The sequence below is a fragment of the Colobus angolensis genome, unplaced genomic scaffold (assembly GCF_000951035.1).
Source record: "Colobus angolensis palliatus isolate OR3802 unplaced genomic scaffold, Cang.pa_1.0 Scaffold80, whole genome shotgun sequence".
NCBI lineage: Eukaryota > Metazoa > Chordata > Mammalia > Primates > Cercopithecidae > Colobus > Colobus angolensis.
Window position 1 is genome coordinate 12127743 of NW_012121821.1, and position 12931 is coordinate 12140673.

A 12931-nucleotide genomic window follows, 5' to 3' on the forward strand; every position below is an offset into this window, starting at 1 on the left:
AAGTCTTTGATAGGTTAAATTCCTTGCATTAGTGAAATACACGTTTATCTGGTAAATCCACTCTCTTGTATCTTATACAAAAATTTAGGTTTTCATATATGAGATCCATGTATGAAACAGATTGTTACATATAGACAGAAGAACCCAAACGACAGAGCAAAGGTTTTTTGCTTTTATCCTGTGCGTTTTATAAATGACAAGGATTTTATCTCTGTTCTTTTAATTTCCTCAAAAAATAATGATAAATCCCTAAAATAAAACAAATAGCAACAGGTGAAAGTTATAAAGTGAGGGGGTACACCTCATGAAGCAGGTTTTTATCATCCTTATTTTAAGTAACTCAGTCACTAATAAGTGGAAGGCCCATCTTCAAGTCCAGGCAGTTTGACCTAGCAGCTTCAGGGGGCTACTATTCATTAGGAGCTTCAAACGTGTTAGAAAGAGGGCTGATAGGGGTGAAGGGGAGGGAATAGTCTAGAAGTAGTATTTGTGTTAAAAGCCCTTTATTTTCTAGCAAAATTTTCTACATAGGCTTTTCTTCCCATTTACATGTATATTTTTAATCTTAGTATTGCTATTATTTGAGAAATATTGAGAATATGATGGAGATGGGAAAATGAAACACACCCATCATTTTCTTGTCAATATTGAGTCTGTAAAATCCAACCTTTTAATTACCATACTATGCAGAGCCCAGGGTTCATCTTTCCCTTTTTGAAATTTTTACATTTTTTTCCAAATCATTACTGAAAGGGGTGTAAAAACATAGATAACAATTGAGTTCTAAGATTCTCTAAGCTCTTCTAGAGCTCCTATTATAGATGACACCACACTAAAACTGTCCTGTCTGCTTTCCAAAGGAAAAGATTCATCAGGTTCCTACAATAAGTTATTTCAATATTAAATGATTCTTTCCCTTGCCTAATTCAAAAGCCCTCACGTTGTCAACCAACTGAATATACAACATAAAAACAATATATGATTGGAAGTTAAGTGAATTTTTTTTAAAAGTCTGTTACTTGCCTTCCAGAAGCCGATAATCTAATACAAGTTATATCACAGGAACAGAGAGTTATCTTACATATAGGATATAAAAACTTTTACTAAAAAATAAATCCTGCAACAAAAATCACTAATTTAAAAATATTAATTGTAATTACTAATAATCATATACTGAAGAGTGTATATAATTATACAGTACTTTTTCCTCTGATAATATGAGATAAAAATATAGCAAGATACTAATTTGATGCTAGTAGTTATAAGAAGTAATGTATAAAAATTAAATGAATAGAAAAATAATTGCATAAGACTGAGAGGCTGAAGCTTTTCTTTAGTACACATACATTTTTTTTTCAGTTTTAAAACAGACTGTGATGCTTAAATACTGTTACTCATTAACTGAATTTTCATATTTTGGCTTGACAAGCAGGAATAGCACATATATATACTTACTAAAAATTAAAATTGACAGTCAAATTGAATCAGGACAATGTTTCAACAATTTGGTTAGACTATGTTTTAAGCAGTTTTGAAGAAAAATTTTAAAATAAACATGGTATGGAAGAAATAAATTTGGAAATTAATTCGACTAGTTCTTCTAAGAATTAAACATTATAACCACGATATTACATATGAATGGTTTAAACTTTTAAAACCTCTAAACAATAGTTTCCACATGTAGGAACTATTTGCTGTAGATTCCTTACTTTGTAAAAGAGCAGATCTAATTTCAACATCTTCCAAAAATTCATTAGAATTGAAAGAACAATTTGATTTTAAATAAATATTGAATAATAACTAAATACGATAAATATTTATTGAATACATATTGAAACTAAATATTGAAAAATCTCCTAAAATCACCTTAAAAGACTATAAACTCAAAAGTGATTATCAAAATGATAGTGTCCAAATTTTCATCTCATTTTCAGTGATTCACTGATTATAAAGTATTCAAAATAATAATTTAAAATTTAAAATGATGAGAAATAGGATACGAAAAATAAAGGATATAAGAGAGATGGGGCAAAATATTCACAAAACATTTAATGATTGATTACAATAATATTCAAGGTGATAAAAAGATGTAAGCAATTCCATTGAAAATAAGGAAAGGCCAAGTGCGGTGACTCATGCCTGTAATCCCAGCACTTTGGGAGGCCAAGGCAGGCGGATCACGAGGTCAGGAGATTGAGGCCATTCTGGCTAACATGGTGAAACCCCATCTCCACTAAAAATACAAAAAATTAGCCGGGCATGGTGGCACATACCTGTATTCCCAGCTACTAAGGAGGCTGAGGCAGGAGAATTGCTTGAACCCAAGAGGTAGAGGTTGTGGTGAGCCGAGATCATGCCACTGCATTCCAGCCTGGGTGACAGAGCAAGACTCCGTCTCAAAAAAAAAAGGGAAAAAAAAGAAAAACGGAAAATATATTAGTAGATATTTATGATGGTTAATTGTAAGTGTAAACTTGACTGGGTAATGTTGTCCCAATATTTGGTCCTACAATATTATGGATGTTTCTGTGAGAGTACTTTTAGATGAGATTAACATTTAAATCAGTGAACTTTGAGTAAGGCAGATTGTCCTCTATACTGTGGGTGGTCCTCATCCAATCAGTTGAAAACCTGAATAGAGAAAAAACATTGACCTCTTGTGAGAAAGAAGAATTCTGCAGCAGAAGTCCCTTGGACTTGTAGTATTGTCTCCTCTTTGAGTCTCCAACCTGCCAGCCTACCCTGCAGATTTTGGACTTGCCAGTCTCCATAAACACAAACATGTGAGCCAATTTTTAAAAATAAATAAAAATAAATTACACATACACACACACACACACACACACACACACACACACACACACACACAGGTTTTGTTTCTCTGGAAAGCCCTAATACATTTTATTTCTCTGGAGAGCCCTAATTAATACAACAATTTATAGCAGAGCAAATCCAAATGATTGACAAACATATGATGTTCAACCTCACTACTGTCAACAAGTATACAGACTTAACAATGAAATATCACTTCTCACCCACCAGATTGAAAAAAAAGAAAAGAAATAATAAACATACAGTTTTAAAAATAATACTGCTAGAGGAAATAATACTCTCATACACAGCTAGTGCAAATGTAAACTATTACTGCCTTTTTGCAGAGCAATTTAGCAATATAAAATATACACATATGGTTCTGCAGTAATTTCATACCAGATAAACTATTGAATAGAAATAAAGGACCATTCATTAGAATGTTTGTACAATAGTGTTGCTTATTACCTTCTATAAAAGTAGTTTAGTGAAATATACTTTGGAGCCATACCGACTAGTTTGCCATGTATTGGCTATATAGCCTGTGGCAAGTTTCTTACTTATTCCTCTCAGTTTTTCAGAATGGGGAGAATCAACTAACCCCTCAAGAGCTTAATACATGTAAAGTACAAAAAAAAAAAAAAAATTAGCACATGGTAAACACTCAATAGGTGTTAGCTATTATTGTTTATACTGGCAAAAAGTAAAAGCATTTGAACTATCAATTAGGGATCTAGTTAAATAAATTGATGTTACTTTCATAACCATAGGCTATTATACAACCATTTATAAGAATTAATTAAATCTATATAAAAAATACAGAGAATATTGAGCAATAAAAGCCAGATATGTAATATAAACATACATATACACATACACACACGTATATATAATATGATCTCATTTTTCTAAGGCAAACCATTCATTTATTCAACAAATATTTATTGAGCACCTATAATGTTCAAGACACTGTTCTAAATACTTGGTTATATTCTATGTGCTCAACATAATATATGAATATATGAGTTTGTATGTGATTGTACAATAAAAAAAATTGGGATGGATACACATTAAGCTTTTAAGACTGGCTAACTTAGAGATTAAGGTGATTAGAAAAGAAGATGAAACTAGGCAAAAAGACAAAAGAAGATGTCCATGATAAAATGGCATGTATAATATGATCCTGTTTACATACGACTGTCTGTGTGTGTGTGTGTTTCTGCATGAAAAGATGGTCATCTGTATATTGACTATATTACCTCTCAATATACAGACATTTCAAAGTATGGCAATTAAATAGCAATACAGTTGTAAATCAATCACAATATACATCATTTTTCTTTAACATCCTTGGAAATCTGAACATAGATATGTAAATAAATAAACAAATATAATATGTACTTAAATTATACTAAAAGGGAAAAGAAAAATGGACATCTCTAAAGGGTTTCTTGGCACAAATCTAGAATCTAGATTGGAAAGTCCTGGGGTCACAGCCACAGGCAGGCCCTTTTTTTTCCTTTTGGAGACAGAGTCTCACTCTGTTGCCAACACTGGAGGGCAGTGGTGCGATCTCAGCTCACTGCAAGCTCTGCCTCCTGGGTTCAGGCAATTCTCTTGCCTCACCCTCCGGAGAAGTTGGACTACAGGCGCCCGCTACCACGCCTGGCTAATTTTTGCATTTTTAGTAGAGATGGGGTTTTGCCATGTTGGCCAGGCTGGTCTTGAACTCCTGAACTCAGATGATCCACCCACCTCGGCTTTCCAAAGTCCTGGGATTACAGGCAGGCCGTTTTTGATTGTGACTTCTCTCCCCTTTGGCTTCTTAGGCAATCTAGACCCACATGCAGCCACCATCATCTTCCTGTGGGAAATGTGGTCCACCTGTTCTTACCCAGCTTATTCATTTTCCCAGGGAAAGCACAAATTGGCCTCACAAGAACTCTCCTTTGGAATTAAAGACCTTAATTCTCACAGTAACCAGAGGATAGAGGGGCAAGAAAGAGTAAGGATGAGATTTAACAATGTCTTTGGAGAATGCATTATCTCTTATTAAAGCAAACAGGAAAGTGGCAAATAAATGTGGTTAATTTTTATTTAACATTTCTACACTCATTTATCAGAGATAAAAATTAATTTTGCACAGTAATCTACTTTCTTGCTAACTTTATTTTCTTTTTTAAATAATCTAGATAGGATTTCTCAAATACATAATGTTGACACATTTTTCTTTTCTTTTTTTAAATCTTGTTTTAGGTTTAGGGGTACATATGCCAGCTTGTTATGTAGCTAAACTCATGTCACAGGGGTTTTTTGTACAGATTATTTCATCACCCAGATACTAAACCTAGTACCCAATATAATTATTTTTTCTGCTTCTCTCCTCCAACTCTCCACCCTCAAGTAGGCCCCAGTGTCTGTTGTTCCCCTCTTTATATCTATGAGTTCTCATTATTTAGCTCCCACTTATAAGTGAGAACATGAGGTATTTGGTTTTCTGTTACTGTGTTAGTTTGCTAATGTAGGAACAGAAAAATGGATGGAGCTGGAGGATGGAGCCTCCAGCTCCATCCATGTTCCCTCAAAAGTTGTGATCTCATTCTTTTTTATGGCTGCATAGTCACATTTTTATTTTCTAGCATGTATTAGCTGCTTTTCATTCCAGTCAACTTTATGGAAAAGTTTAAAATTCTAAATCAATATATCTAACAACATCAATAATGGTAATAATACCTGTGGCTGTAAAAGTAAGTCCTCTATTTCATGATGAAATAGGTATCTAGTCAAGTACACACAAAAAAAGTACTCTAGCTGTAAACTAATTATACATAATCAGTCATAAAATTTTTATATTATTAACCTATCTTTAGAAAAATAAAGTGTTGATAAAAGTGAATTGTTCTGCATGTAACCCAAGAACCTGGGAATCTAGGAGACCAGATTTATGAAACATATTCAGTAAGTCTTGAAATGCTTTCTGCTTTGCAGCAGGATGTTTCATGTAGTTGGTGCCTGGATGAAATACTTTTGCAGGATACCCACCTGTTTCTCCAAGGCCACACTTAGCAAATTCTGTGGAGAATAAGATATAATGTACTGTTTTGACTCTAACCAGACATTTAATCTGAGATAAGACTTAACCAACTGGTTTCTTTTATTGTAAAATGAGAGAGTTGGGTTAGATTACTGTTCCTCAAACTTTAACCAGCCTCAGAATCACTTGGACGGGTGGCGCCACTCTCACTTTATAGTAGTGTAGTAGGCCCTGAGAATTTGCAGCCCCCCAACAGCAAAGAATTATTGAACCCAAAATATCAATAGTGCCAAGGATAAGACACTCTGGCCTAAAGGTGTTCTGAGTTGCTGTTATTCTACTTTAAAGGGCCAGTAAGTGCCTAACCAAGCATGCCATGAAAGCAAAGTTATTTTCCACTTTTTTTTTTTTTTTTTAATTTAACCTACCTAGGGCAGTATTAGCTTGGTACCAAAGCCAAAGATTCCAGATAGTTGTTCATTATTATGCTGGGCTCCTCAGTGGACAGTTCTCCATTTTCCTCAACCATATCATTGTGGAATTCTGTTGCCTCATGACCTGAAAAAACATTGGGATTTGTACATACAGTGGACCCTTTGGGTTGAAAGACACTCACTGCTACTTGAATATTAGTCTCTTCAGGCCCCAAGCCAATAAAAGGTTCATATTTTCATTGGGAATCTAGCCTCTCCTATAATTTACAGGCAATCTTCCCTGTTTCTCTTTGTGATTGTTTTCATTGATAAGGACCAACTTTGATATAATTTTCAGAACATTCTTCCCCCTAAAGGAAAGCTGGAATACATTCCATGATATTAGGTTTCACTATAGCAACAGAAGGCTTTTTAATGCATGCATGAATATTCAGGATTTAATCAGTGGCATGTGAAATGTATTGATACTACTGAGAATTATTATGTAATGCTAATATAAAAAGCAAATGACAGTCTTTTATTTGTAAACATAACACTGAAAGAACATTTGAACTTTTCTGGAAAGCAGATCTTTAGTCATTTGTTGAAGCTACATGCCTTTCCCATACTTTAGACGGCAGTAACTGCAGATGGCCCATAATAAAATGAACATTTTAAGTGAAATATTTTAAACATTTAATAGATTTATATTTTTAAAAGTGATTTCATGATGTTAATAAGATGGTGGCCTTGCTTCTTCATTGTTTCAAATTCTCTAATTAAAAAGTCTAGCTACCTGACACTGAGAGGTGTAAATGCAGGCTTTAACATAGGACTTTTTATCACCCAACAGTGATTTTAACCTCTTTTTGTTTACTGTTCCCTTTACTATATGATGAAATACAGACTCTTTCCCCAGAAGAGCACACGTTTGCATAGACATAATAGCACTCTTCCATAGAGTCCCTAGAGGATCAGGCTACCAGTTTAGGGCGCCTTGTCTTAACACAACATGAGAGGAGTGTCTCAGAAGCCTCAATCTGATCTTATAAGCACTAGAGTGTCCTGCTCTTAGAGTTGCCCAGGGGAGGCAGACGGAATGGAAGGACTCTTCACCTTTAATAAATAAGCATATGCCTTCTTCTACAATTATGATTTCAGTATGATTAAATAGTTGCATAAAACTATACTTCTCAAGACTCTTTTGACAGCAAGTCATAGAAACTCAAAGTAACTTGACTAAAAAAGAGTACATATAGTCCTATAACCTGGAGGAACTCACCAGTGTCATCAAGACAGTCATGCCCTCTCTCAATCACTGGCATGTTCTCTCTCTCTTTCTCTCTGTGCCCCTTCTGCATCTATCAGCAGTTCTAGGATGTACATTCTCAACAGAAGAAAAGCTTCTTTTTCTGAAGAGTTATATCAAAAGTCCCAGGTGACCACTTACATTTAGTTTGGTATCTATCATTTCCATGCGTATTTTTGTTTTTATGGCTACTACACACACACATACACACATACAATTTTTCAACAAGATAAAGTAGGATTTACATATTCTATATAACATATTGTACATAATACTTAATAAATATGTATATAATTATCATATAACTATTTTATATTAGTTACATTCATATATTGTATATGTATATTATATATACAAAATTATATATATATTATGTGCATGTACTTATGAAACTTGCTTTTTATGTAGAACATATTGTTTTTAGATATATTCATCTTGAATCCTTGTAAGGCTAGTTCATTCATCCAAAGTAAATGACTTTTGAAATTAGTTTATAAAAGACATTGTACCTCCATCTTTGTTGCATTCTCTCTCTAGCTCTTTCTCTCTCTCTGTCTCTCTGGGATCACTCATTCTGGGGAAAGCCAGCTGTCGTGTTGTGAGCAGCCCTGTGGAGAGGTCCCTGTGGTAAGGAACTGAAACCTGTCAACAGCCGCGTGAGAGAGCTTGGAGTCAGCTCATGTAGTTTAGTCAAGCTGTCTGATGACTGCAGCCCTACCTAATTGCGGCCTCCTGGGAGACCTTGAGCTGCAAGTTCCCAGCTGAGCTGCTCACAAATTCCTGACCCTCAGAAACTGTATAAATGTTTAAGTTGCTAATTTGGGGGATAATTTTTACACAGACAAACATAACTAACACAATATTGAAGCAAATCTAAGCGTTTATCAATGTATCAGGCTTTGGTGGGGATACAGACATGAAACTTTTTCTCAGTAGGAATAATTTTCCCTGGTTCTTGCCACTAGAGGGCAAATGGTCACAAATGATGGCTTTTTCTATTTCCATACAACTCAGATGTCGAATGCAAAAATTCTTAAGAGACTATCTGCTCTGTTGCCTTACAGATGAGTATACGAATGCCCACAGACATTAACTTACTTATTCACACGGGCTAGATCTTAATGTAAGAACTCAGCTGCAGTTAATAACATTTTTTAAAAATTTTTTGTGATATACACCTATACATCTATTTTTAATTTTTGTGATATACACCTATACATCTATACATAGGTATATATATTTATGGGGTACATGAGATGTTTTCATACAGGAATGTAATATGAAATGAGTACATCATGGAGAATGGGTTATCCATTCCCTTGGGCATTTATCCTTTCAGTTCCAAACAATCCAATTAAACTATTTAAGTTGCTTTTTTTTTAAAATTTTTTTTAATTTTTTAATTTTAATTTTAATTTTTTTATTTTTTATTTTTATTTTTTATTTTTTTAAGTGGCTTTAAAGTGTACAATTAAATTATTATTGACTACAGTCACTCTATTGTGCCAATCAGTTAACTATTAATTAATGCTGCTATTTCTGAGTCACAAGGTACAGATAAAGAAGGCTTTATCTTTTTCATTTCAACTAGCATGTTAAAATTCCTAAGATCACAAAATTTATGATAACAACCACTGCTATTTATGGGGTACCTATTATGAACAACTTATTATACACATGTGCTACATGTCTTTTCACTTAACCTATATAATGAAGCTTTGAAACTTATGCCTATCAATGCATGAGGGTCAGGGTCTTGTCAAAGGACACATAGCTAGAAGAAGGAAAACAAATTTGATTCTCATAGAGGTTAAATGTCTTTGCAATATTTTTCTTAGGGGACAGCTCATAGCCTCTGATTATACCAGAAGTTTGTTGCTTCTGGAAACTTTTAGTTTGTTGAGACATTTAGAAAAACTAACTACTGGGTACTATTTTCAGTACCTAGGTGATGGGATCAATTATATCCCAAACCTCTGCATCACAAAATATACCCAGCTAACAAACCTGTAGATGTAGCTCCTAAATCTAAAATAGAAGTTGAAACTATTTCTTCAAATGAAAATAAGTTTGAATCAAGAGAATCAAGGAACTAGATATTTTCCAGTCCTACATTTCTGGAAGGCTTCAGTTACTTATTTTCTTCTGAAGAAAGGGCATTTTTCATAAAACAATTAGAAAAACCACTCTTCTTTCACATACACAGCATGGTTCTCTGTGATATCCCATGAATGTTCTGTTGAGACCCTTCCACATTATTCTGAAATTAGCAATGACTTCCTTAAAAGAGGAAATTCTGTCTTAATTTATTTGTTTATTTATCCTGTCACACCATATCCTGCCCATAGTACATGCTTAATAAATATTTGTTAAATGAGTGAATGTCGGATTAAGAGACCGGTGCCTACATTTGAAACCCAGCTCTGCGAGCTACTAGCAGTGTGATCTTGGTCAAGTTACTCTTAATTACTCTCAACCACTGCATTGTTACTTTAAAATTAATATTAAGTTTCCAAAATGGTGACTCTTGATAAATTAGAATAGACACTTAGCCATTGACAGCTAATGCTGGCAACACTGCGTGTGTGTGTGTATAATGTATACATATATACATGTATATGTATATATTTGTATATATGTTATATTTGTATTATGTATTTTAATTATTTTCAATCATTTGTAGGCATACATATATATGTGTACATATGTACATATATACATATATGTATATATGTATATGTACACATGTATGTATACATACACATGTATATATGTCTACAGATGTTTATATATGTATATATTCACATATATACACACACACATATATACACACATATATATACACACACATATATATATGTGTGTGTGTGCCTGTAAATGTACTCCTTCCCTCATAGAGGTTATTTGCCTTTAGATAAAATCTGGGAAAAGTGAAGATCGTTACTGTTAAAATTCGATTTGAATGTATTTTTACTTAAATACTGACTTTTAATTTTTTAAATTTTTTAAATTTTATTTATTTATTTATTTATTTTGAGACGGAGTCTCGCTCTGTCGCCCAGGGTAGAGTGCAGTGGCCGGATCTCAGCTCACTGCAAGCTCCGCCTCCCGGGTTTATGCCATTCTCCTGCCTCAGCCTCCTGAGTAGCTGGGACTACAGGCGCCCGCCACCTCGCCCAGCTAGTTTTTTGTATTTTTTAGTAGAGACGGGGTTTCACTGTGTTAGCCAGGATGGTCTCGATCTCCTGACCTTGTGATCCGCCCGTCTCGGCCTCCCAAAGTGCTGGGATTACAGGCTTGAGCCACCGCGCCCGGCCAAATACTTTTTAAACTTTGCTTTCTTCTAAGACAAATTTCTTAGTTGGCCAACAATAACTGGCAATATCTAAGCATCTATGGTATTTTATCAAGAGTCACCACTTTGAAAATTTAATAATATTAGTTTTAAAATAATTATGTGGTAGTTGAAATCTATTGTTGGAAATGAGGCAGGAGGACAGAGGAAAGAAACAGCAAACTTGATGTATTTTACAAGCTAAAGGTCTAATGCCAGAAGAATTAATCTTACAATGCCTGTTCATGAAAATCTTGAAAAGTCCCATGATATTAATGAGATAAGTTAAATGTCCTTGCCTACAATGAATCCCAGTAGAAATTTTACAGTAAATTGATCTTCAATGAAAGATAATAGGGTACAGAAAGAAAAAAAAAATCACATAAATTAAGAGTTTTTGCCATTTTTTATGTTTGTCACATATTTGTGGACTAAGTAGATGAGGAATTACTGATACAGAATTCAGCAAAATTCAATGAGATACTATTATAATTATAATTTTAGAGCATAGGATTATTTGGCAAAATGGGAACACATAGTGGTTGAGATGCACCAGTGTTTAAAAATGAATGATAGTGAGATAATATTTTGGTTAGGACAATCAGCTTAACATCCAGAGCCATTTGTTTAGACTGTAATTTAACAGAAAATATAATGCTAATATTCAGTTTATATAATAATCCCTTTAAGTGGTAGAAATTATAACCTTTAATATTCGAACTTCTTCTTTTTTAAATTCTAGGGAGAGCCTTATCTGCTCTCAAAAGGTATTAAAATAACCATCCTCTCTTTCAAAATCTATATCAGTCCTAATTCAAGGGTGTCTCATCCTTCAGCAAACATAAGAATTTATAAATAGATTTAGAAATAGCAACAAGTGATTTCTCCTTCCAAACTGCATTCTTACCTTGGATAACAAATAACTGAAAGATTTCCAACTATTTGCATTCCTTTCTGACCAGGCAATCTGAGGGCATTCTGTAGCCTCCAGCCATCCAAATAGCAACTCTATTTGGAATAAAATTAGATAGAAAATTATCACTGTAACCTTACAAACACTGAGACTACCTCACAGAAGTAAGCTGGTAAAAACATAAGATAAACAGCAGATCCTAAAGATATGCCAAAAATTTAAAAAAGTGTTTTTATATCACTGAACTCCAGCCGGATATAGGGTACAAGGTGGAGAATATGAAAACTGGTTACACATTCCATACCACTCTAAACAGCTCAGTGAAGATTCCTTGGGATTTATTATGACAGATACTGTTACACTTTCTTTAGCTCTCACTTAAAAGCATATGTTTGGTTCAATCCCCACCAAGAATTACTGGGTTTATATCACTGTCAGGTAACCAATGTCTTCCCAGATGGTGGAACATGTTACTGAAAATATCTTTATTTGCCTTCACTCACAGATTCACACACAGTGGGGGCTTAAATGATCCTTAGTCCTGGGAAAGTGGGTGGTGAGGGGTTCAGGTAGAAATATGTTCTCTTAGTGGAATGTAGTATAGGCTCTTCACCCAATTTCTGCAGATGACCTAAATCACAATCGCCTTAGAGATGCTGGTAATTTGAAATAAAAATTACAACTTCTATCCGATGTTGGCTCGCATCTCTTGAACCATCTAGTCTTTTATTTCTTCCATAAAAATATATCAAGTGCCTTCTCTGTTCCCCAAAGTGTACTGGACCCTACAAATACTGCATTTAATGAGACAGACGTTGTTCCTAACCTGCCTATGAACTTGCAGTGTAGAGGTGAAGGGAGACACTAAACTACAGTAAAGTAAAAAGCAGCGCTAAACACATATTTGCAGTCAAGTGTTACATATGGCAAGCACATAGTGCTATGGAAACCTGTTATAGGAATGTCCTTCCTTCTTCCAACTGGTAGAAAAGGACACCAAAGTGATCCTCATCTGGGTATCCAAGTGCAAATGACTTAATTTCCTGGGCTATGGTTTCCTTGGATAAAAGTAAGAGGAATTGGAATAAATGATTTTTAAAGTCCCTTTCAGTGATAA